Source organism: Podarcis cretensis, assembly GCF_951804945.1.
Source record: "Podarcis cretensis genome assembly, chromosome: 6".
Lineage (NCBI taxonomy): Eukaryota > Metazoa > Chordata > Lepidosauria > Squamata > Lacertidae > Podarcis > Podarcis cretensis.
Genome location: NC_137175.1, coordinates 89,745,913 through 89,772,780, shown reverse-complemented (window position 1 = coordinate 89,772,780; position 26,868 = coordinate 89,745,913). Strand labels below are relative to the sequence as shown.

The following is a 26,868-nucleotide window of genomic DNA, read 5'->3' as shown; positions in this document are numbered from 1 at the left end:
TTTTGCAGGTTGATTGTATTCTGTAATTTGTAGGGTCAGTGTAACATTTGCTCCCAGCCTGTAATTCCCTTTTACAACTTTGAGAAACTTGTCTCCTGCTACTGCTATAAATCAGAGGGGCCCTTGTCCAGGAGAGCAGGAAGATAAACAACTGCCAGAGTACTTAGCCAGCTGGTTTCTGCCTGGCATGAAACATACAAACATTTGCAAATATATCTTTAAGCTCATTTTAAAATACAGGCCTTAATCTGATGCCTCACTGACTCCATGAAGAGAGCGATCCTATCCTACCAGGACCAGGAGGGAGCCGCTGGAATGAACGGCCAGACCAGGGGATAAGTGAGGGCAGAGCAGATTTCTTGTGCATTCCTGTTTTTTCCCCACAGACTTTTGTTTGTTTTGTTTGCTTCTTTTAATTGTTATTCTCCAATTGTTTGTCATGGGGGGGGGGATGATATTTTCTATGGAAATTTCTAGTCGCCCGACATGCCACCCATCAGTTTTTTGTTTTGCTTAGGAAGGCTTTCTTTAAGGTGTAACGCAGAAATTTATGAAAAATCAGCTTTATATCAGCTGAAATTGGGTTTTGTTTTGGCTTTTTAAGTTTGTAGAATTTGTAGAATTGATTTTATTGACTCCCAGTATGTTTCCGAGCACAATTCAAAGTGTTGGTGCTGACCTTTAAAGCCCTAAATGGCCTCGGCCCAGTATACTTGAAGGAGCATCTCCACCCCCATCATTCTGCCTGGATACTGAGGTCCAGCGCCGAAGGCCTCCTGGCGGTTCCCTCGCTGCAAGAAGTGAAGCTGCAGGGAACCAGTTAGAGGGCCTTCTCGGTAGTGGCACCCACCCTGTGGAATGCCTTCCCATCAGATGTCAAAGAAATAAACAACTATCTGACGTTTAGAAGACAACTGAAGGCAGCCCTGTTTAGGGAAGTTTTTAATGTCTGATGTTTTAATGTATTTTTAATCTTTTGTTAGAAGCCGCCATAAATGGCTGGGGAAACCCAGCCAGATGGGAGGGGTATAAATAAGTTGTTGTTGTTGTTTATTGTTTTTAGAACTTGTGTTCTATACTCAGAAACAAACGGGGAAACTGTTATGTACTGAAGTTCTCACCCTGGGCCAGCAGGGGGATACTGTAGATAGTTATGCAAATAAGGGATCGAAAGTGACGTTCAGTGATTGGATAGTTTTAGAAAGTTGTTACAGTTACGTTGTACTGGATTTCTATATAAGCAGGCTGACTGAACCCTTCAGTTCAGTTCTGTCCTGGCCTGTGAATAAACAAGAGCTGTTTGAAGAATCGCTGTGTCGTCTGATATGTTCACCCACAACTTAACAGAAACAGGACAGATAATTAAGAATCAATCTTGTTTATATCCTGAGCTTAGTTTCAGAAAGTTGCTGCATCCAGCTGAAGTTTCATAAATTGAGCCCTCCCTCTCGGTGCATTGCAGCAATCAGGTTACCAGAGCATGCAAGAAAACAGCCAAACCTCTGAATGTGGATTTGCATTTATTAAGCATTCTTCTTGATTTGTTTGTGTAGTGTGTTCAGGGAGGTTGTACAACACTGACTCTTGACTGGGCTTTCATTCTGATTTATTTCCAAGGGTGTTATAGGATGTTGAAACAGGCAGCTGTTATTCCACACTTCCCACTGCATTTCCAAAAAGGCCTATTTGTTTTGAAAATGGGTTTGTTGCGCAAAAGCACCAAAACCACTGCATGACCTGAATTTGTTTGTGCTTGAATCCCACCTGCAAAATAGCAACAGCCTATCTGAATGGCGCTTTAACTTGTCATGAACATCTTTGTCTTATCAGGATGGTAGTAATCTTCCCCATTCAATTCACTATTGATCTCTGGCAGGTCATTCACCCACACAATTGCACAATTGCATAACCTCAGGCTATCCCGAGGCTAAAGAAAAGGCAAAATGAAACTGGGTGTCAGCAGACAGAGATGACAGCATGCTCCAAAACTTTAAAGTATGGATAAAAAAGACAGAGGAGTGGAAACCACTTGTGGTAGCCCCAAAATGGAGAAGGAGCGAGGTCCCAACTAAAGAAGAATGGCAACTTAAGCTGACGGAATAGGCTCAACTTGCAGACTTAACATACAGAATAAGAGAACAAGAAGAACATATGTTTAGAGAAAACTGGAAAATGTTTCTTGAATATATGGGGGGAAATTGTGTACACTTGAAAACGTTGGCAGCGTTAAGATAAATTCAACAGTGTAAATAAGTTTTTATGAATGTAACAATGGATTACTGAATGGTGTGGTTTATGTAAAAATATGCAGGGATTTATGATATGAAAAATGAACCATGGAAAGAGAAGAAAGGAAATCATTATCATTGATATTTTATGGATGTTTAAATGAGTATTTTAAGTTGTAAAACAGACAATTTTATATATATATATATATATAATTATTTTCTGTTTTACAATTTAGAATACTCATTTAAACATCCTTAAAATATCAATGATTTCCTTGATTCTAAATTCTAAAACATAAAATTATATATAATGTGTGTGTGTGTGTGTGTGTGTCTGTCTGTCTGTCTATCTATCTATCTATCTATCTATCTATCTATCTATCATCTATCTATCTATCTATCTATCTATCTATCATCTATCTATCATCTATCTATATTCTGTTTTACCATTTAGAATACTCATTTAAACATATTGTGTGTGTGTGTATGTGAAACCACTTGTGGTGGAACTATAATGCCTATTTGCCTATTTGCAATATAGCAAGCAAGTTCTTGTCTTCTACTACCTCCAAAGTTGAAACTAAGAGGGTTACTGTATGTGGGTTTGAGACTACCTGGTTAAACTAGTTTCATTTTAAAGTGGGTGACGTTCCATCTCATTGCGAAAGAATTGAAAGCCACACATGACTCTGATTAGATTTGTCTGTCATACATGACCCGTTCCCTTGGAATTTTAAGTACTTCTTGCTTATTGTTCAAGAAAGCTGATAGTGGTTGGCTGCATGTTAGAGATTCAAATAGGACAGAAGAGATAGAAGGAACACTCACCTCCGTATAAGGGAAAGCCACAATAGAAGTCCATTGCCTAATTTTGCTTCGGGTCTGCTGCTTACATCACTCTCTGTTTTCTGACAAAGGAGTAAACAAAGGAACATCATCATGAGTTGTCATTGAATAAAAGGTCAAAGGAAGGCTGGAAACACTAACCATTTAAGGTCACACTGATTTATATTTTTAGTAACCACCAAATTCAAAACTCTTTTTTTTATTAACCAAGATTCTAGAATTCAAAGGATCTCACAACTTTGTAATTTGCCTAAATTTTCAAACATGAAATGTAAATGGAGGATTTTACCTCTATATTAGGAATTTGATTTTTGATTGGTCATTATGGTTTGTTTGTTTTTTTATTCTGGCTAGTATCAAATGAAAAATGCCATAACAGAAGGCAGCCATGTTTAAGGAAGTTTTAAAATGTTTGATATTTTATCACTTTTTTATTCTATTGGGAGCCACCCAGAATGGCTGGGAAAACACAGTCAGATGGGAGGGGTGTAAATAAATTCTTATTCTATTTATTATTATATTATATTGTATTGTATTGTATTGTATTGTATTGTATTGTATTATATTATATTATATTATATTGTATTGTATTGTATTGTATTGTATTGTATTGTATTGTATTGTATTGTATTGTATTATATTATATTATATTATATTATATTATATTATATTATATTATATTATATTATATTGGGCTTTAAATGCTATTGCATTAAAACAATCAAATAAGGTGCACTGCTAAATACTATTTAATGCCAGCTTATCTCCCCTTAAATACTAAATACCATTCCATGCCAACTGATAAATAAATAAAACTAGTGAATGCTCAGAGTACTTTATATAAAACTCTGTGATAGTGAATTTGGAGGGGAGATTCACCTCAGCTCTACTTCTGAAGTTTATGGGCCAAGCAAGAAGTGTGTGCTTTTATAGTGAAATAGGCCGGCTACTTTTATATCAAACTAGTGGGGAGTGCCTGGCACTGCCCAGAATTTGTAGAAACTATAAAAAATAAAATTGTGATTTTTCAATAGTGCAATTTGTGAGTTTGGACCTGCGACACCAAAAATGGATGAAGCCATTCCAAAGTCACATTTCGGTCTGCTATCTTGAATCACAATGGCACCCGGCACCCAAACCTCAATGAAAACAACCGTTCCGACCCCAGGAAACCTCAAGCTGAGTTTGGAAACGCTATCTCAAGAGGCAGTCAAACCTACTGTGTGCCAATAAAGTCACACCAAAGTTGCATTTCAGAGTACCATCTGGATTCAAACTGGCACCCAGCGTCTGACTGGGGGCAAAGTCTGCTGCCCCACCTTGGGAACTCTTGTGGTGAGTTGTTTTTAATCTTATCTCAAGAGATGGTTGAACCTATGCAAAATGAAAAAACCAAGCCAAGTTATACCAAAGTCTGGCATTCCAATCCAAAAAGAGATTTGTTTATTTCTCTGTGTCCTTAGAGAAGGACATCTGATGTTGTCTATAGGATGCCCTCCTAGGGACCATAAGGTAAACAGATAAAGGTAAAGGACCCCTGGATGGTTAAGTCCAGTCAAAGGCAACTATGGGGTTGCGGCGCTCATCTTGCTTTCAGGCTGAGGGAGCCGGTGTTTGTCCACAGACAGTTTTCTAGGTCATGTGGCCAGCAGGACTAAACTGCTTCTGGTGCAGAGAGGACCATGACAAGTGCCAGAGCGTCTGGAAACGCTGTTTACCTTCCCACCACAGCAATACCTATTTATCTACTTGCACTGGCGTGCTTTCGTTGGCAATGGGAGCTCACTCCAATAATAATTTTTATTTATACCCCGCCCTCCCCAGCCAAGGCCGGGCTTAGAGCGGCTTACAAGCAATAATAAAAATCAAGTTGGCAGGTTAATAGTTAATTTCTGTATGCCGTATTATTGCTTCCAAAAACAACATAGGCAGACAAAATCACAATGAAAAGCATATATAAATTGAAGTGTCAGTCCTACCAGTAACTATGTAATAGTCAAATTTCAGTAATGGTTTTCAGTTGATATCTCTCCCCTTCCCATATCAACATAATTTTCCTGCTGATATAAAATGTGACCAATTTTGCTGCCGCGATGTGTGAAATATGTCAATCATTTGCTTGTTGATCTCATTTGTATCTTTAGATGTAATTTTAAAAAGCAGCTTCCATTCCAGCTGCAGCTGGAGCTGTAATTAGTGTATTCCACATCTCCCTGAACACGGTTGTAAAGTAATCCATAAATAGCAAGCCTGGTGATTATATCTTTATTAGAAATGCCTCCAGAGAATTTGTTGAATCTGGCAAGGCACGTCCAAGGAATGCAAAATAAACAAAGCAAAAAACAAAATACTACTGCACCAATAAAAATGGCCTGACTGATTTGCTCTAATTGCTTTCATAGAAGCCAATTTTTTTTGAACACGGGTGGCGCTGTGGGTAAAACCTCAGCGCCTAGGACTTGCCGATCGTATGGTCTGCGGTTCGAATCCCTGCGGCAGGGTGAGCTCCCGTCGTTCGGTCCCAGCTCCTGCCCACCTAGCAGTTCAAAAGCACACTTAAGTGCAAGTAGACAAATAGGTACCGCTTTATAGCAGGAAGGTAAACGGCGTTTCCGTGTGCTGCGCTGGTGCTGGCTCGCCAGAGCAGCTTCATCACGCTGGCCACGTGACCCGGAAGTGTCTCCGGACAGCGCTGGCCCCCGGCCTCTTAAGTGAGATGGGCGCACAACCCTAGAGTCGGACACGACTGGCCCGTACGGGCAGGGGTGCCTTTACCTTTACCTTTAGGAAGTATTATTAGAACACCTCAAGGAAGGAATGCTTTTTACCCACACCTGTTTTTTATGGCCAAGACCCAAACCTGCATCAGTTTCACTTCTTTATGTTCTCTTTGGGTTATCATTTATCAATATCCAGTCAATATTAAACATTCCAAACTCGGTTGCGTTTCAAAGATATCAGCATTGCATGGATGATGCTAATGGTTAGAGTTAGAGTTGCAAACTTTGAAGAATTTAGATGACAATCCTAAAGTTTGCTGTGGTGTGTGTGTGTGTGTGTGTGTGTGTGTGTGTGTGTGTTAAAGCAATTTCACCCATCATTTCCAGTACCCTGCTGGGCGCTAAACAGGTGAAGGAATGCTCTTGCTTTCTTCCATCTTTCTCTCGCTTTCTAAAAAGACAATTTTCCTACCATTGTTCCCAAACCGAATGAAACAAACAGATGTCAGGGGCTGGACTGAGGAGAAATGGTGGCAACTGGCCAGTGCCGGATTTAGGTATAAGCTAAACAAGCTATAGCTTAGGGCCCCCTCTCTTGGGTCCCCCAAAAATTTTTAAAGAAAAAATAACATTTCCAAAATATAAGATAAAAAACAAATAAAATAAAACCTACAAACAGCAACAGTGTTTTGTGTTGTGTAGGCGCCTATTTGTTATGTGCAAATGGCTTTAGAGACCTATTTGGTCCTTAAATTACCATATAGCAAATATTCAACACAAAAAACAGCGACAATTTGTCGTTGACAAAGGACAGCTGGAGATATAAAAGGCCCCATTACCTTCACTAGCTTAGTGCCTCATCAAACCTAAATCCGGCCCTGGAACCGGCCCCCTCTTCCTGCACCTTCCAGAGAAGAGGAGGACAGTATAGATTTAGAATAGTGGTTTGCAGAAGGTAATAGTTCAGAGGCTGCAGAGGGGAGAAGCTGGGAAATATTGGGAGGGGAGCAGGAGGACGAAGAAGCACTGGGGAGAGACAGCTAACAGTGTCTCTTGAAAGCATTCTTGAACGCGCCCCCTCCCAGAGCCAAGCATGCCTTGAGAGTACAGTGGTACCTCGGGTTAAGTACTTAATTCGTTCCGGAGGTTCGTTCTTAATGGGGCCTCCTGCTGCTGCCGCTCCGCCGGAGCACGATTTCTGTTCTCATCCTGAAGCAAAGTTCTTAACCCGAGGTACTTTTTCTGGGTTAGCAGAGTCTGTAACCTGAAGCGTATGTAACCTGAAGTGTATACAACCCGAGGTACCACTGTAACAGAACAAAAAACTCAGAGGCAGAAAGTGTCTTCCCGCAGTTTGGTCAAACTCATGCTGGTAGCTTCGAGAACACTGTCCAACCATCTCGTCCTCTGTCGTCCCCTCCTTGTCCAGTCTAAATTTGGCAGACCTTTGCAGGTCTTAAACTAGAAACTTTCTTTCGGCCACTAATATTTGTAGAAAGGAAGGCAGGAAAATATACATATTTTTCAGACTTGTTCACAATAGAGTACTCAGTTTATATTTATTTTGAAAAAGTGCTTTTCCTATCCTTCACTTCTATGACAGCAATGTTAGCCAAGCCTGGGTGGATCCCCAAAATATTTTCTCTACAAAGGAGATGGCCTTCAGCTGCTGTATTTTATGGCAAAGCAAAAGGAACATCACCATTTGCATGCATTTTAATGTCTGGGATTACTATATGTTTACAGTTGTAAAAGCCATTTGAATTATCCACCAGTGAACAAGTACTGGCATTTGAGATGAAAGGGAAAATACTTCTCAGATGGCTCCTGGTGAACATTTGCTCTAAAATTCTTTCCAGTGTGTGTGGGTGACTTTATCCATGCAAACATAGATATAATCCCCTCTCTTCCCTGCCAAAAATTGTCGGTCATGGAGCCTTTGCTTCTGCTCTATAGCCAGACACCTGGCTGCACCTGTGGGGTTGTTTTTTTTAGGGTAAACTTTCACTAAGCTTTTGTTTTAATTCATGTTGCCTGCTTTGGGAATAATTGGAAAACACATTATACATATAGTGTGAAAAACTACCCTGCACAGAAATGAATGTGGCTCAATTGTACAGCACATGTTTAACTCAGTTGGTTAGAGCGTGATGTTGATAATGTCAGGAGCTCATCCTACACTCGAGTAGGACCCTGGCAGAGACACATGCCCAACTGGCATGTTCTCTCCCTCCTGGTCGATCGTTCGGGAGCTTTAAAAGCTTTCTTCCGCCCGAACATCACAGCGACCTATGCCAACAGACACACTTAGGGATCCACAGAGTTTGTGCAGCTTGTGTAACAGCCCTCAGCAACTCAGCATTTTGGCTAATCTACTTTATTTACATATAAACGCACATGGAGCACTGCAATATGGCTCCCTCTCTCTTTAGCATCAGACAGCAAAGAGAAAAAGAACAAAGGACAATAGTTCCACTTCACGGAACACAGTAACACAAACATCCTGTCTCCGTCACTTCCCACTCTATGGAGTCAAAACACATACCGTCATGTGATAGACAAAAACCCCATGACTGCAATCATGGAGCAGGAATTCTAACAGATAATGCCAAGGCTGCAGGTTCAATCCCTGTATGGGACAGCTGCATATTCCAGCATTGCAAAGAGTTGGAATATATGAACCTCAGGGTCTCTTCCAACTCTACAATTCTAGGATTCTATGAACACATGGAAAGTCCAAACTTCAGTCCTTAGCATCTACATACTGGGCTGAGAATGATTCCTATTTGAAACTCTGGGGAGCTGCTGCCAGTCAGAATTGACTAGGTATAAAACCTGTGGCACTCCCGATGTCATCGGACTACAACTCCCATCATCCGTGGCTGTTGACCATGTTTCTGGAGCTGATGGGGAGTTGGATACCATTAACATTTGGAGTGCCATAGGTTTCCCAAGCCTAGACAATACTGAACTAGATTGATCTGACTGTATGAAACAGCACGTTTCACTCTGCAGTGTCAAAGTATGTCAAACCATATGAAACACAGCACCACTAGGGTTGCCATCTTTTCTTTTAGTGGCCCAACTCTCGTGCCTTTAGCTTGTCTCATGGAAAATAAGCGGATGAGTCTTTTCCTTTAAAAAAAATAAATGAGGAACTCTTCACTTGCTAAATTTCAGCATCTTGTTGTTGTTGTTTGGTTGTTTAGTCATGACCGACTCTTCGTGACCCCATGGACCAGAGCACACCAGGCACTCCTGTCTTCCACTGCCTCCCACAGTTTGGTCAAACTCAGAACACTGTCCAACCATCTCGTCCTCTGTCATCCCTTTCTCCTTGTGCCCTCAGTCTTTCCCAACATCAGGGTCTTTTCCAGGGAGTCTTCTCTTCTCATGAGGTGGCCAAAGTATTGGAGTCTCAGCTTCGGGTTCTGTCCTTCCAGTGAGCCCTCAGGGCTGATTTCCTTAAGAATGGATAGGTTTGATCTTAGGTTCCTCAAAAGGCACATGGGAATAACTGGTACAATGTGGGGACAGTATGTATCCCCTGATCCTGCTAAACTGACATAGGGATGCTTATGTAACTGTTTGACTTGCACTGTATAGAAAAAGCCAGGTGGGTTTGTCTCAGAGCTACAATGCAGTGCTGCCGCTAAGAAAGCTTTGCTGCAAATCCTACAATGTTTTACACCAGCCAGTGAATGAACCCAAAAGCAAGACCACCCAGGTTGGCAAATACGTTTCCATCCTTCCAGTCTTATGATAGTTTGCAGAGAGAAATAATTATTATTGTAAGGCTATTTTGGGTCTTGTGTAGTATTTGGGGGTGGGGAGTTGAAGCAACAAATAAAAGTACTTTGTTGTTACAGCAGTCACATTTCTGAGCTTAATTGCTCTAAGATAATGATCAATGCAGCTATTTCGGTTGCTTCAGTTAGATAATGTCTTAATAAGGAGCTTTTCCCACTTCAAAAACGAATTCATAATAGCCTACAGCTGGCAATTTAGAAGAAGCCTCCGAGGCCAAAGGGCAGGGGTTTGAAACAGGCTGTAGCCTGTGGTTGTCATCCTAGATATCCATTATTATGTCTAGCAGAAATGCAACGTAATAAATTTGCACAATTTGTGGCATGTTACTTGCCCCCATGTTTTTGCCACCATTTGTGTGCATGCACTTGGAGTTCCCACTTTCTAGTTGAGGCTCATTTGCGTCTTGATTATGTTTGCCCACTGTTGTCCACCAGGTCACAGCACTGGTAGGCTAGACTCCACCCCAAACCTACCCACGTGTGCACAACTCTCCCCCCTATTTTCATTTATGGAGGTCAAGGAGGTATACGATTGACTTGTAGGTGGTTGCCTATCCACAGTCTAAAGGTAAAGGTAAAGGGACCTCTGACCATTAGGTCCAGTCGTGGCCGACTCTGGGGTTGCGGCGCTCATCTCCCTTTATTGGCCGAGGGAGCCGGCGTACAGCTTCCGGGCCATGTAGCCAGCATGACTGAGCTGCTTCTGGCGAACCAGAGCAGCGCATGGAAATGCTGTTTACCTTCCCGCTGGAGCGGTACCTATTTATCTACTTGCACTTTGACGTGTTTTCGAACTGCTAGGTTAGCAGGAGCTGGGACTGAGCAATGGGAGCTCACCCCGTCGCAGGGATTCAAACTGCCAACCTTCTGATCGGCAAGTCCTAGGCTCTGTGGTTTAACCCACAGCGCCACCCGCGTCCCATCTACAGTCTAGGCAAAGGTAAAAGGTAAAGGACTGCTGGATGGTTAAATCCAGTCAAAGGTAAATATGGGGTTGCGGCATTCATCTCACTTTCAGGCCGAGGGAGCCGGCGTTTGTCCACAGACAGCTTTCCGGGTCATGTGGCCAGCATGACTAAACTGCTTCTGGTGCAACGGAAACACTGTGACGGATCAAGCTCTGAGTCAAACCTCAACTTGAAGTGGTAGCCACTCAGGTGTTGCACATAGTCTTCAATCACAATCTTGATGGTCTCTACTGTTTCCCCACAGAAAAGAAAAGTCAGTCAGTCTTTTCATTTACTAAACAATAAAAGGGTAAAGCACCCCTGGATAGTTAAGTCCAGTCAAAGGAGACTATGGGGTGAGGCACTCATCTCTCTTCAGGCCGAGGGAGCCGGTGTTTGTCCACTGACAGCTTTGCGGGTCAGGTGGCCAGCAGGACTAAACCGCTTCTGGCGCTTATGATGGAAACCAGAGTGCATGGAAACACCAGTTGCCTTTCTGTCGCAGCAATACCTATTTATCTCCTTGCACTGGTGTGCTTCCGAATTGCTAGGTTGGCAGGAGCTGGGACAGAGCAACGGGAGCTCACCCTGTTGGGCGGATTCGAACTGCTGATCTTCTGATCGGCAAGCCCAAGAGGCTCAGGGCTTTAGACCACAGCGCCACCCGCCAGACCCAGAACTACTTTGCAAGGTTGCTGCATTACGTGCCTTTAGATTACACCTATTAGATGACAGTACTAGCAACTATAAAAAGCTAACTAATCCAGTAATTGGTAGCTGAACATAAAATCTTATGTCACAGCCACTTGCAGTGTAGAAGAAATAGAAACAGAGTTCAGATATATTCATCGTGTCCCTGCTCACAAGGAAGGAAATTTTATAAATGTACATGTACACCCGTTAGATTAGTATTCATGATCCCCACCTTGGACAGTAGCTCTGACTCCAACCTAATGTGATGGCTCTAGCCAGGTTCAAAGGATCAACACTGAAAGCTGTGGAAGGGCTATATTCAGGTGCAGGCCCTAATCTGGCCCTGCCAAGAGGACCCTGAGCAGCTATCAGAGAGACTACAACTCTGACACTCCTAAGGAACCAACCACTGCCTCCTCTAGGACCCTTTCCTGGAATATTGCTGGCACAGGTGAGGAGGAAAGAAATAATGGAGAATAGATGCAGGGCTACACTCCAGATAAGAAGGCTGGCTTTTTAAGCTCACCTTTCTCAAGGGAAGAGAATGAGATGCGGTAATGTGAACTGAGAAGTATAGAAGGTTGCATGTGGGTTTCAGGCACTGTTGGAGCAAGTTGTGTCCAGGCCAGCTGTCTACCAGCTCCATCTGGTACGCAGGCTGAGACCCTACCAGCCTATGGACTGTCTCACCAGAGTGGTGCGTGCTCTGGTTATCTCCTGCTTGGACTACTGCAATGTGCTCTACATGTGGCTACCTTTGAAAGTGACCTGGAAACTACAATTAATCCAGAATTCGGCAGCTAGACTGGTAACTGGGAGTGGCCGCTGAGCCATATAATACCGGTCCTGAAAGACCTACATTGGCTCCGAGTACGCTTCTGAGCACAATTCAAAGTGTTGGTTCTGACCTTTAAAGCCCTAAACCAGGCTTCCTCAACCACCAGATGTTTTGAGACTACAATTTCCAGCATCCCTGACCACTGGTCCTGCTAGCTAGGGATCATGGGAGTTGTAGGCCAAAAACATCTGGAGGCCCAAGCTTGAGGAAGCCTGCCCTAAAAGGCCTTAGCCCAGTACACCTGAATGTGTTTGCTGTTATATTGCCCACTGCAAGTGTTGATAACATAAATACATATGCACAGATCTTGAACTACTCTTCCACGTTTGTATGGACACCCCACGCCAATCCACTTCCCAGATGCTTTTACACTAATGGCATTTTAAGAAGCAGATACATACATGATATGTTACTTGTACTCTATACATTTGCTGTAGTGGTGTTAAAATAAATGTTTGCTATGTATAGTGTGGAGCTGTGCACAATGTGCTCTTCAATGGCCCATTGGTTTTGCAGTTCTGTCCTTCTGATGGCCTGCATTTCAGAAGATGCCCAGGACCTCTGCTGACCTCTCATTCACCCCTAGAGAAGGGAAGCCCACTTTGGAAAGCCCTACCTCCCAAAATGGCTCTTTCACAATCCATGATCTGAGCATTTCACTCCTTTTCCTAATCTTTTTTCCCCCACTCTTAAAATAAATAAATAGCCTCATTACTGTTTGAAATAACACCGGGATACTGTTATGTAGCAGCAACAGACTCTGGAATGTTTGATTAATGGGGCTTGTATTCAGCGTTTAGGCACTTGTGCAAATTACAAACTTGTAACTTGACGAATTAATGATTGGCAATGTTGACGTCAATTGCTGCTTGAGGGGGTGGGGTGGGGTGAATCCAGCCAAGAACTGTAGTGATTCAGGCAGTAATCATGACTTGAGAAAGTAAGGGGAGTTTCTCCTCAGTCTGTAAAGTCTCTAAGAGGTGACATCCTTTCCTTGAGCTGAAACCTATCTAGGGTAGATCTAATTAGTGCACATTCCAATCAGGTGTAATCCAAACAGTCCAATGTAAACAACGAAGCAGTGCTGGTTCTTAAACTGACACGCTATGGAATGTGTGTTGGCTCCTGCTCTTTGTCTTGGGCTCACACTTCCAAGAACTGTTCCAGGGAGAACTCGGTTTTTAATGATCTGCAGGATGACTCCCATGCAACCTTTCACTAGGTCAGCTATATTTGGCTCTGCCTTGTACCAAGTTAAACCATTCAACCTCCCAGGTCACTTCCAGGTTGGCATGGGGCAGCCGTTTTCATCAGAGCCCAGTGACAGAAGCATGAAGCTGTACTGAGGCGGCACTGGGTGTTGAAATCTTGTGCCCCTAACAATTTTGTGGAGGAGGAGGAGGAGGAGGAGGAGGAGGAGGAGGAGGAAGAAGAAGAAGAAGAAGAAGAAGAAGAAGAAGAAGAAGAAGAAGAAGAAGAAGAATTTATTACTAAAAACCAGGCCCATCTTGCTGGGCCTCCCCAGCCACTCTGGGCGGCTTCCAACAGGATATTAAAAACACAAGAAAAAGTCAAACATTAACCCCCCCCCTAAACTACCCATGTGCCCCCCATGTTATGCCACTGTTTTCCATGACTGTTCTGTACTCATTCCCTTAATAATATGTAATTTTTAAGAAAACTGTCCCTTTTTCATCCATTTTCTTTTCTTTTTCTTTTCGGTTTGTTGAACGATTGGCACGAAAGGTGGGATGGCGTTAAAGGTACAATTTGAGCTATCGCAAACCAAAATGAGAAGAGTGTCCCTCTTTATGTGTTAAAAGACTGGTGTCAAAAGACAGAGATGATAACCATCAGCTTTCAATATTTCCAGAATTGTTTTATAAAAAATATTTGCAAAGAAGCAGTGGTGCTTCCACTGTTACAAAGAATTCTGGAGAAATACACATACACCCAGAAAAAAAAAGTTCTCTTTCAAGGGTGAAAAACACAATTACTTGCTAGTTATGCCTGTCAAAAAACTAAATATGATGAAGGACTTTGCAGGGCTAAGGCTGTGGTTCTGGAAGGCACCAAAATTTTCTTCCAAACTCCCCTCTCCCTGCGAAACCCCGTACCTCTCTTTAAAACAAGTATTTGTTCAGTGCTTCCCTTCTCAGCAAAGAAAGTCAGCATCGCCTCAGGAAATTCAATATGAAATAACCTAGTTAGAAGGTTCAACGGATTTTTTCAGTAAATGAGTAAAAGCTGACCTGCATTCACTCCATGAACACGTTGCCTCCAAAAATAATATTCCGTTACTGAAATCTCAGTTTTGTTTCCTGGCATCCCGCCGCAGCAGAAGTTACCATTGCATCAGTGAGCGAAACACAGGAAACTCCGACAGTGGTTGTAGGAACAGAGTGCCACAGAATATAATGAATGATGCCTTGTTTTGTATGAAGGTGGAAAAGCTACGGTGCTTTTCTTGCTTGTAAAAAACCTGCCCTTTAAGAAATTAACCCATCCAGATAACCTCCTTCAAAAACACTAGCCTTGGTGGGACATACCCTAGACCAGGGGTCAGCAAACCTTTTCAGCAGGGGGCCGGTCCACTGTCCCTCAGTCCTTGTGGGGGGCCAGACTATATTTTGAAGGGGGAAAAATGAATTCCTATGCCCCACAAATAACTCAGAGATGCATTTTAAATAAAAGCACACATTCTACTCATGTAGAAACACCAGGCAGGCCCCACAAATAACCCAGAGATGCATTTTAAATAAAAGGACACATTCTATTCATGTAAAAACACGCTGATTCCCGAACCATCCGCGGGCTGGATTTAGAAGGCAATTTGGCCAGATCCGGCCCCTGGGCCTTAGTTTGCCTACCCATGTCCTAGACAAGCCTTTCACAACCTGTGGGTCCCCAGATGTTGTTGAACTACAACTCCCATCACCCTTAGCTAGCAAGGCCAGAGCTCAGGGATGATGGGAGTTGTAGTCCAACAACATCTGGGGACCCACAGGTTGAGAACCGCTGCTAAACACATATGAAAGCAGTGCTATTTTTCTAGAAAAAGAGGTGCCAGAACTCACCATGAACCTTGTTCTCTTATAATAGCAGTGGGGCCCACCTGAGAGGTGCCAGAACTGAGTTCTGGTGTGTCCTGGCTGGAAAAAAAAAGCCCTGGATGAAAGGTAGTACAGAACTGTTTTGAATAATTAAATAAAAAAAACAAATGCTTTTGGTTTTGCTGTTTTGTAAAGGCATCCAATTAGGGATGCGGGTGGTGCTGTGGGTTAAAGCACAGAGCCTAGGACTTGCCAATCAGAAGGTCAGCGGTTCGAATCCCCGTGACAGGGTGAGCTCCTGTTGCTCGGTCCCTGCTCCTGCCAACCTAGCAGTTTGAAAGCACATCAAAGTGCAAGTAGATAAATAGGTACCGCTCCGGCGGGAAGGTAAACGGCGTTTCCATGTACTGCTCTGGTTTGCCAGAAGTGGCTTAGTCGTGCTGGCCACATGACCCGGAAGCTGTACGCTGGCTCCCTCGGCCAGTAAAGCGAGATGAGAGCCAAAACCCCAGAGTCGGTCACAACTGGACCTAATGGTCAGGGGTCCCTTTACCTTTTTAAAGGCATCCTAAGTCTTTGGACTTCGTGTGCAGGTAGGTAGACTATCCCTTTAAAAAGCAAAAGCAAGAATGAACAAATTTTTGAGTTTAATGTAGATTTTACAGCGCTTTCTATTCGCTACTTGTATGAATATTTGCCTAAAGTGCATCTTGACTTTTTATTCATGCTGAATATATCAAGCCACTCAGATAATTCAACAGTAGTAGTTGTTGAACAGTTAAGGTCCAAAGAACATGCATTATTACCAAATTACGAAAAGCTAATGTTTCTGGTACTTCCTTTTCAGATATACACCAAGCCCGACAGAACATTTGCCGCTGGATAATCAGAATGCGAGTGTGAAACGGAGCAATGAAAATATGGCTGAAGTGGGAAGGGGCCACTGACGACATACCTAACATAAAGCGGCAGAGATTTGTGCACTTTATTGAGGAAGACATTCGTCTTTCCATACAGCTGTCTAAATTCCACAGGTGATATTCGTGTCCCTGAGTTACACATTAATAGTTGAGAACCGATCGCCTCCCTGATATTTGCAACAGCTACACTATTCTACACATGAGTAGTTTTAATGAATGAAGACTGTAGTGATAAACGCTTAGCTGACGCAGGCTCAGGCAGCTCCATTAAGTTTCTGTGCAAAAGTCTCCAGCAGCGTTTTCTGGGAGCCCGGCTGCAGGGAGAGAGGGGAAACTGAGCATACCTGTTCTGGTTGGTGCATTCTGGTTTGTTCTCTCCACATATTAAGCCTCCCTGCCAAGCAATGGTTAACAGAGAGGTGCAAGGAAGCCGATGCTGAACTGTAAGTCATTGCTGTCAGCATCCCAGGTGCTGCGGCAACGCTCCTACCTCTTTTAAGGCACTATGGGGTGCCTAGATTTTTTGCATCCATAGGATTATGCTGCACCGACTTGCTCTTAGAGGAGAAGTGGCTGATTGGCTTGGTCTGAGGGCCATATTTGCCCTTGGTCAGACCCATAGCTGTCAACCGCCCCTTATTTAGAGGGAAAGTCCCTTATCCCAGCGCCGTGTCCTGCTGCTGTCCCGGATTGATGATGTCCCTTAAATTTCCCGGGTTTCAAAGGAAGCAGCTCCTCTCCCTCCCTCCCTGCTGGCCAGGGAGGAGGGAGGCTCCAACTGTGTTGCTTGGCTGCGTTGCTCACCCAATAAGGAGTCTAAGAACGACTGGGGGGTGGAGCTTGCATGCCTTGTGCCCATCAAATCGGCCGTATTGCCTGGGGACTCGCCTTTGCTCAGCGCTTCCCAGCGGAGAGGTGACGGTGGTTTTCCTTGCTGTATCCCCTTTGCCGGGTTGCTGCGCTGTGGGAACCACCGCTTGAGGCTTCGTTTGGCTGCTGGCTGGGCTTTCTGCCTTTGGCTGGGAGGGGCTCAGAAGTTGAACATACCTGTGCTCTGAAAATCCCTTATTTTGGCTGCTGATCCCTTATTTTCGAGGCTGCTGGTCCCTTATTTTCAAATCTGTAAGTTGACAGCTATGGTCAGACCTCCAGGGCCCACATACTCGTACTAGGCATGGTCACAGGGACGTGGGTGGCGCTGTGGTCTAAAACACTGAGCCTCTTGGGCTTGCCAATCAGAAGGTCGGCAGTTCGAATCCCTGCAACAGGGTGAGCTCCCGTTGCTCTGTCCCTGCTCCTGCCAATCTAGCTGTTCGAAAGCACACCAGTGCAAGTAGATAAATAGTTACTGCTATGGCAGGAAGGTAAACGGTGTTTCTGTCCGCTCTGGTTTCTGTCACGGTGTCCCATTGCACCACAAGCGGTTCAGTCCTGCCAGCCACATGACCTGGAAAGCTGTCTGTGGACAAACGCCGGTACCCCTCAGCCTGAAAGCGAGATGAGCGCCGCAACCCCATAGTCACCTTTGACTGGACTTAACCGTCCAAGGGTCCTTTACCATTTTTTTTAACCTATGTTCCCAGAACCAAACCAGCCAGGCACCCTCTGCTGAAGTCCCTGGATTTGTCTAACTCTCCTGTCAAAAGGTGGAAACATCTCCTCAACCTGTTGAGAAACCCCACTTCTCTCCACTGAGAGTAATTATAAAGTGATTAACCATCCAGGGGTCCTTTAACTTTACCTTTGGGCATGGCCTCTCTTGCACACAGACTTGCATGTGCACACATGAACACACTAACACACACACACACAAGACAAACACACATTAAAGGTGCAGTGTGCACACTAGCACCAGATTTAAGGTGGCATGCGTGGCACAGGGAACTGAGGCAAGAGGGCATCATCTTCATCACACCTGGATGAGCCTGGATAGCTCAGGTGGTTAGAGTGTGGTGCTGATAACACCAAAGGCTCAATCACCATATGGGACAGCTGCATATTATTTCACTGCAAGGAGTTGGACTAATGATTATCAGAGTCCTTTCCTGCTCTGCAGTTCTATGTTTCTATATTTATATGCATACCTATGGAGAAGATACATTAAAAAAGCAAATGAATTATTGTGAACATAAGAAAAACCAAATGAATTATTGTGAACATAAGAAATATTTTTCCTACTATAATAATTTCCCCTTATATAATGCATTTTTGTATTTTATTTTCACCAACATTGTTTCTCACAATGTGCACATTTTTAAAAATAATATTTTTATTGTTTTCCATTTACAGTGGTACCTCGGGTTAAGTACTTAATTCATTCCGGAGGTCTGTTCTTAACCTGAAACTGTTCTTAACCTGAAGCACCACTTTAGCTAATGGGGCCTCCTGCTGCTGCTGCTGCGCCGCCGGGGCACGATTTCTGTTCTCATCCTGAAGCAAAGTTCTTAACCCAAGGTACTATTTCTGGGTTAGCGGAGTCTGTTACCTGAAGTGTATGTAACCTGAGGTACCACTGTAAATACATCCTTATTGTTATCTTAATTTTTTTCTCATGTGAGCTGATGGACTTCCCTCCCTCCCGCCTCATGGTTTTCATATTTCATTTCGATGTCATAGCATTTGTACCTCTTCCAATTTTACATTTCACTCATTTCTGTTATCACAATTTTAAATAAATATAAAAAGGCAATACTCATTAACTTTACAAGTCTTTTTAAATCAACCCTGCTAGTGTTGTTAACTGTTTACAATTGTCCTTCAAATATTATGTGCGCATTTTTGGGGTGGGTGTGTGCGTGTTGCAGCACTGATTCGCAACATTCATAAAGCACAAATTTCAAAGAATAGCTGCATGTCCGCATATTGATTCAGGAAGTACAAATTAGATTGGTTCACTGTAGCTGCATTTCTCCATCATATTTCTATTAGTGTGCTCTGCTAGTCACAACTTAAAGATAAAGGTAAAGGGACCCCTGACCATTAGGTCCAGTCGTGGCCAACTCTGGGGTTGCGGCACTCATCTCACTTTACTGGCCAAGGGAGCCAGCATACAGCTTCCGGGTCATGTGGCCAGCATGACTAAGCCGCTCCTGGCGAACCAGAGCAGTGCACGGAAACGCCGTTTACCTTCCTGCTGGAGTGGTACCTATTTACCTACCTGGACTTTGACGTGCTTTCAAACTGCTAGGTTGGCAGGAGCAGGGACCGAGCAACGGGAGCTCACCCTGTCGTGGGGATTCAAACCGCCGACCTTCTGATCGGCAAGTCCTAGGCTCTGTGCTTTAACCCACAGCACCACCCGCGTACTGCCAATTTAAGGGGTAAATAAGGACTGACATATAGGGCAAAGCAGCATGGAGACACAGGTATAAAGCATCGTCTGTTTGTACCAGGTATCTGCTCCATAAATGGCTGTTTCAACTGGAAGCCAGAAGAGGGCTAAATGTCATTCTTAGCTCTTTGCGTGCAATTTACTGGCCACAGGGTAAGTCTGTCATGACACCAGCATACAGGAGATTCCTCTGTGGCTACTATGCCCCCAGATTACCCTTAGAATAGACCTTGAGTCATGTTTGATATATCCCCGGTGGTCTAGGAGAAGAGAAATCTCACAGCCATATATAGCAACTAAAGACATTACTTTGTAACGCCGCTAATGCTTGCTCATCCTTTGAAGTTTCGTAATCAAAGGTTATCCTCTTGGCTGTTGTTTCAACAGAATACCTGTTCAAATCACCTAGAAAAAGTCTTAAGTCCTTATAAAAACCACAAACCACCAATATGACATTTCCCCTTTAATATCTTTAAGCTTTTGCACTCTGACACAGATGGGTTAAAGCAGTGGTTGATTTCCCAGAATGTTGATTTTCTGGGGTTTTATTTTTTTTAAGCAGTGGCTATACAGTAGTACCTCGGGTTACATACGCTTCAGGTTACATACGCTTCAGGTTACAGACTCTGCTAACTCAGAAATAGTGCTTCAGGTTAAGAACTTTGCTTCAGGAGAAGAACAGAAATCGGGCTCCAGCGGCGTGGCCAGTCTTAACCATATAATACTGGTGTTATGAGGTCTGCATTGATTGCCTGTACACTCCCAAGTCCAATTCAAGGTGTTGCTGCTGAACATATCAAGCCCTAGACGACTTGGGATTCAAATACTAGGAGGAGTGCTTCTTCCTATATCAACCTATATCAAGATTAGATTACTGCAATGCGTTATACGTAGGGCTGCCTCGGAAGACGGTTCGGAAACTTAAGCTGGTGTAGAATTTGGCGGCCAGGGTTGCTCACCGGAGCAAGACGGTTTGAGCATATTACACTGATCCTGGTCCAACTGCACTGGCTACCAATTAGTTTCCGGACCCAATTCAAAGTGCTGGTTTTGACCTATAAAGCTTTCAGAGGCTCGGGATCGCAATACCTCTTTCCATATGAACCTACCCAGACCCTGAGATCATCTTCTGAGGCCCTTCTTCATGTGCCTCCTCCTTGAGAGGTCCATAGGGTGGCAACACGAGAACAGGGCCTTCTCTACAGTGGCTCCCCGTCTGTGGAATGCTCTCCCCAGGGAAGTTCACCTGGAGCCTTCATTATATACCTTTAGGCACCAGGCAAAAACGTTCCTTTTTAACCAGGCCTTTGGTTGATCTGATCTACACCCTGTACCCTTTTCAAATGTGGTTTTTTTTTGGGGGGGGGGCTATTGGGTTGTTGTTTTTATTTTTATTATGTATTTTGTGGTTCTATATCTTGATTTTATTCTGTGAACTGCCCTGAGACCTCCGGGTATAGTGCGGTATATATACAGTGGTACCTCGGGTTAAGAACTTAATTCGTTCTGGAGGTCTGTTCTTAACCTGAAGCACCACTTTAGCTAATGGGGCCTCCTGCTGCTGCAGCACCGCTGCTGCACAGTTTCTGTTCTCATCCTGAAGCAAAGTTCTTAACCTGAGGTACTACAGTGGTACCTCGGGTTAAGTACTTAATTTGTTCTGGAGGTCCGTTCTTAACCTGAAACTGTTCTTAACCTGAAGCACCACTTTAGCTAATGGGGCCTCCTGCTGCCGCCGTGCGATTTCTGTTCTCATCCTGAAGCAAAATTATTAACCTGAGGTACTATTTGTGGCCAAAGTATTGGAGCCTCAGCTTCAGGATCTGTCCTTCCAATGAGCACTCAGGGCTGATTTCCTTCAGAATCGAGAGGTTTGATCTTCTTGCAGTCCATGGGACTCTCAAGAGTCTCCTCCAGGACCATAATTCAAAATCATCAATTCTTTGGCGATCAGCCTTCTTTATGGTCCAGCTCTCACTTCCATACATCACTAGTGGGAAAACCATAGCTTTAACTATACAGACCTTTGTCGGCAAGGTGATGTCTCTGCTTTTTAAGCTGCTGTCTAGCTTTGTCATAGCTTTTCTCCCAAGAAGCAGGCGTCTTTTAATTTCATGGCTGCTGTCACCATCTGCAGTGATCATGGAGCCCAAGAAAGTAAAATCTCTCACTGCTTCCATTTCTTTTCTCCATTTAGCAGCTATATAAAGAGTTAATGGATGGAGTCATTACATAGTTGTTGTATTAAAAAAAAAAGGAGTCCTAAGGAAATTTTGTAAGTCCCTTTGTTTGAGTCACATTGTTGCTAGACCAAGCAAACCACTAAGATTATACAAACCGGTATAATCCTGACTCCATGGGAGGATGAAACATATGACACAATCCATCTCTCTTCCTAATTTCTGAACCCACAAATGATTTCAGCACTTCTGTTTGAAAAACAAAGACCTGAAGACTGAGAATATATAACAGGAAGTAAAAATGGCCCCATAAAGTATGAGATAGAATTTGCTTTCAGCACTGTGAATGGGCGGACCTCGTTTGCTCTGCTCTAGAGTGCAGTGCAATTTTGTAGTTCGGATTTTTCCAAGCTTCTGGAATGGACACCAGTCTTTTATTTCAGATGTCGTCTACCTGGCTCATCCTGAGAACTTGCTTAACCAAAGGGATTCTGGTCAGGTTTGGAAGCTTCAGCAATGACGTCAGCATCTGAGCATTTACGCAGAGGTCTGTACTGATGCAACAATGATAATCGTGACACTCCACAGCCTCCAACATTGGAGATGTTTTCCAGACTGTGGCCAAATTGTGTTGGATACTGGCATCTCCTCTATCTGGCAAGGTTCCACCACGAGAAGAAGACCTGTAAAAGTCTCTGAACTTCCTTTATAAAAATATAATTATACAGTGTCTTTCATGAGCACTTAGGCAAATTACATATGACTCCTGACCTGCAGCACTGCTGTTAAAATTATATGTATCATAGTTGTACGCAATTAACCTAACCTATATATAACATAAAAGGTTATTACATAACAAACACAAGTAGATTTGGTGGACTTACAGAACACTTTACAGAAATTATTGGCCTAAAGCACTAGTTCTCAAACTCCACTCCCCACCCGCCACCATGGACTACTTGAAAATTGCTGCTGGTCTTAGCAGACCAGCTAATATTTTTCTGCTTCTTACAGCAATTGGAATGCAGTGTGCTGCATGCTGTATGATTTACCGTTGGACTTTTGTTGCTTCTTTTCTTTCTTATATTGTATTTTATTTCATCACAGTTTGCATTCCCCAGAATCCAAAGAGTAATGCAACATGAGAAAGAAAAAGAGCAAAATACATTTATTTGTCCGTTTTTGTTTCATAAAATGTATATGCCACTTGGTAGAGATAAAACGATAAAATCAAGAAAGAGTGACAACAATGCTTCAGAACATACAACAAGTTAAAATACTGAAACAGATTAAAATTCACCTGAATGAAGGTCATAGGATACTGGTGGTCACCTGACCACAGTCTGCGAACCCCTTGGCCTTGTTTTCTCCCGAAGATATCCTGTAAGGCAGAGGAGGGAGGCTTAGGATCAGAGTTTTCCTTCTCCTAGATGGGCAAACTTCCCAGGTTGATGAGCCCCAATTGCCCCCCACTTTCCTCTACAGCACATGCAGAAAACACCTTCTCTGGCCCACTATTGGTCTTGTGTGCAGGGGAAGTAAGTCCCTGTTCTGCCACCACTTTCTCTTTAATTCAGCTGAAGTCTGCTCCCCCCCCCCAACTTGCTGGAAGAGCTTCATATTTTAGGGAGATCATAGGCAGAGATATTCAACTGTGGTCCTTCAGTTGTTGGGACTACAACTCCCATCAACTTTGCTGTTGGCCACAATGTCTGATGGAAGTTGTAGTCCAGAATCTGGAGAGCCACAAATTCACCATCCTATAAAACATATTTTCCCCGAATGAATGTGAAGTATAGGGAGAATGTGAAGGAGGGAGAAAGGTTGTTTTCTGCTGCTCCAGAGAAGCGGACACGGAGCAATGGTTCCAAGCTACAAGAAAGAAGATTCCACCTAAACATTAGGAAGAACTTCCTGACAGTAAGAGCTGTTCGACAGTGGAATTTGCTGCCAAGGAGTGTGGTGGAGTCTCCTTCTTTGGAGGTCTTTAAGCAGAGGCTTGACAACCATATGTCAGGAGTGCTCTGATGGTGTTTCCTGCTTGGCAGGGGGTTGGACTCGATGGCCTTTGTGGTCTCTTCCAACTCTATGATTCTATGATTCTATGATTCTATATACAGTGGTACCTTGGGTTAAGTACTTAATTCGTTCCGGAGGTCCGTTCTTAACCTGAAACTGTTCTTAACCTGAGATACCACTTTAGCTAATGGGGCCTCCTGCTGCTGCCGCGGTGCCAGAGGCTGATTTCTGTTCTCATCCTGAAGCAAAGTTCTTAACCTAGTTATCTCCCGCTTGGACTACTGCAACGCGTTCTACGTGGGGCTACCTTTGAAGGTGACCTGGAAACTGCAATTAATCCAGAATGCGGCAGCTAGACTGGTGACTGGGAGTGGCCGCCGGGACCACATAACACTGGTTCTGAGAGATCTGCATTGGCTCCCAGTACGTTTCCGAGCACAATTCAAAGTGTTGTTGCTGACCTTTAAAGCCCTAAACGGCCTCAGTCCTGTAGGAGCGTCTCCACCCCCATCGTTCAGCCCGGACACTGAGATCCAGCGCCGAGGGCCTTCTGGCGGTTCCCTCATTGCAAGAAGTAAGGTTACAGGGAACCAGGCAGAGGGCCTTCTCGGTAGTGGCGCCTGCCCTGTGGAACGCTCTCCCAGCAGACGTCAAAGCAATAAACAACTATTTTACTTTTAAAAGACAACTGAAGGCAGTCCTCTTTAGGGAAGTTTTTAATGTTTGATGCTGTACTGTTTTTAATATTCAGTTGGAAGCCGCCCATAGTGGCTGGGGAAACCCAGCCAGATGGGCGGGGTATAAATAATAAATTATTATAATATTATTATTATTAACCTGGGTTAGCGGAGTCTGTAACCTGAAGCGTATGTAACCCGAGGTACCACTGTACTTTGAAATTATTACAACTGAAAATGGGTGGTTACTCCATTTCTGGTTGGCTCAGTATACAAAGAACTAATATTTCATAGTTTTATATTTATTTCAAAGACCTCTGAATTGTATTGTTGGATGATTCAGTTTTATGAAAGAACTAGAATTTTATTAGCGGAACATTGTATAATTATGTGTCTTAATTAATTACTCATGTCCAGACTCTTAGCAACTCTCGTTTTCATTGCTAAACAGAGGAAGTTAGTGTTGCCTCAGTAATAGGAAACACAGTTCTTAATTACTGTACATGTTAGAACCAGAAACAAAAGAACTGCTTCTTAACAGGGTGGTTAAAACAGTAAAATGGTAAATGCAACTGCAAAGTGATGCACAATTGGGGGGGGGGGATTATATTTCACATATATGCTCATGGGGTGGGTTAACTCATACTGGCTGTCCAGGAATGAGACCTTGGGCTTGTAGCGGATAGCTTGATGAAGATGTCAAAAAAGCATGTGGCAGCTGTGAAATAGATGAATGCCATGCTAGGAATCCTTAGGACATAGGTAGATTGAGAATAACCCTGCCATTATCACAATGCTATTAATACAAACATATGGTGTGCTTATGGGACACTGCGGTCTAAACAACTGAGCCTCTTGGGCTTGCTGATCAAAAGGTCGGTGGTTCAAATTCCCGCGATGGGGTGAGCTCCCATTACTCAGTCCCAGCTCCTGCCAACCTAGCAGTTTGAAAGCACGTCAAACTGCAAGTAGATAAATAGGTACCACTCTGGCGGGAAGGTAAATGGCATTTCCATGCACTGCTCTGGTTTTGCCAGAAGTAGCTTAGTCATGCTGGCCACATGACCCAGAAAAACTGTCTGCAGAAGCAGACAAACGCCAGTTCCCTCGGCCAGTAAAGTGAGATGAGCGCTGCAACCCCAGAGTCATTCGTGACTGGACTGAACTCCCAGGGGTCCCTTTACCTTTACCTTATGGTGTGATTACACTTGGAATACTGTACTATGAACTGTTCTGGTATGCTCACCTCAAAAAGGGTATTGTAAGAGCTGGAAAAGGTTCAGAAATGAGGAAGCAAAAAGATTGAGGGGATGAAGCAAGCTGTGAGGAAAGGTTGCAACATTTAGGGCTTTTTGGTTCAGAGAAAAGGCAAGTAAGTGGGGATGTTATAGAGGTGTGTAAAATTACTCATGGTGTGAATAAAGTGAGGAAAAGATTGCGGGCTCAGTCACAGAGCTATCCTCCCCACCCCCAAGCCAGCGACCAGCTGACCTGTGGCAGACCAGACTCAGGTAGATAACCAATGGGATTGAAAATGGTCACATCATTATTGATTACAGGTGTCAGTGGGTCTTTGGCTCAGGCATTGGGTGTATATCCATTTCAGCCTCCTGCTGGAGGGCTGGAGGGACTCTAGTGGTGCTGTGGTCTAAACCACTGAGCCTCTTGGGCTTGCCGATCAGAAGGTTGGCAGTTCGAATCCCTGCAAAGGGGTGAACTCCTGTTGCTCTGTCCCAGTTCCTGCCAACATAGCAGCTCGAAAGCGCACCAGTGCAAATAGATAAATAGATACCACTATGGTGGGAACGTAAATGGCGTTTCCATGCGCTCTGGTTTCCGTCACAGTGTCCTGTTGCCTCAGAAGCCGTTTAGTCCTTCTGGCCACATGACTCAGAAAGCTGTCTCTGGACAAACGCCGGCTCCCTCAGCCTGAAAGTGAGATGAGTGCCGCAACCCCATAGCTGCCTTTGACTGGACTTAAGCATCCAGGGGTCCTTTACCTTTTTTGGGGGGGGGGGCTGAAACCACTGCAGGTCGAGCCAGGATTTTAGCACAACTGGCCCTTTTAGGTGTTGCTGCTCAGCTGGTCTTGGCTGTGAACAGTAAAGGAATTCTCAAAGCCCTGGGTCCTGATTGGCTCATTTGAACCCAGCTACTGGTCGGGAGGTAATAACCGGGCAGATGTGGCTGGCTGGGAAGGAGGCAGAGAGCGAAGGTTTGCAACTGATGCCCATCAGGGAAGCGGTGAGCATCCATTTTCACCCTCTCCCATAACATTAAGGCTTGGGGACATCCGATCAAGCTGAAGGTTCGATGATTCCCGCCAGACAAAAGAAAGTGCTTCTTTCCATGCAGAATTCATTGCGTGTTGAGGTCCCCAAGCCACCCCCAAATTAATTCACACTTCACACGGGAATTTTTGTTTAAGGTTCTGTTTTGTTTTATGGCATAACTTTATTAAAATACAAAATGCGAGTAGTAGCTTAGGCATTGGTTGTGACTATCTGTCCCCGCCCAGGGACAGAACTGACATCCGCAAACCTGCAAAGTCAGTAAGGGAAAACATTTTGGGGAGAAAATGGAGCTGGGTGCCAGACCCTCACCTCT

At 43.9% G+C, this 26,868-nt stretch overlaps 1 long non-coding RNA gene across 3 annotated transcripts in view; it reads right to left on the bottom strand.

Moving 5' to 3' along the window:
• Positions 1 to 26,332, bottom strand: part of LOC307218948 — a 48,416-nt gene extending 22,084 nt beyond the window's left edge. Inside the window, exons 1-3 of one of the 3 annotated variants that reach the window (XR_013840173.1) lie at positions 26,287 to 26,332; positions 22,866 to 22,967; positions 3,057 to 3,136 (exon numbers count right to left, since the gene is read on the bottom strand). This is a non-coding gene — a long non-coding RNA (uncharacterized lncRNA). Of the gene's footprint in view, positions 1 to 3,056; positions 3,137 to 10,615; positions 10,798 to 15,158; positions 15,237 to 22,865; positions 22,968 to 26,286 lie in introns of those variants that run through there. The other 2 variants (XR_013840174.1, XR_013840175.1) reach the window with 2 other exon arrangements.
• Between the last annotated feature and the right edge of the window lie 536 nt (positions 26,333 to 26,868).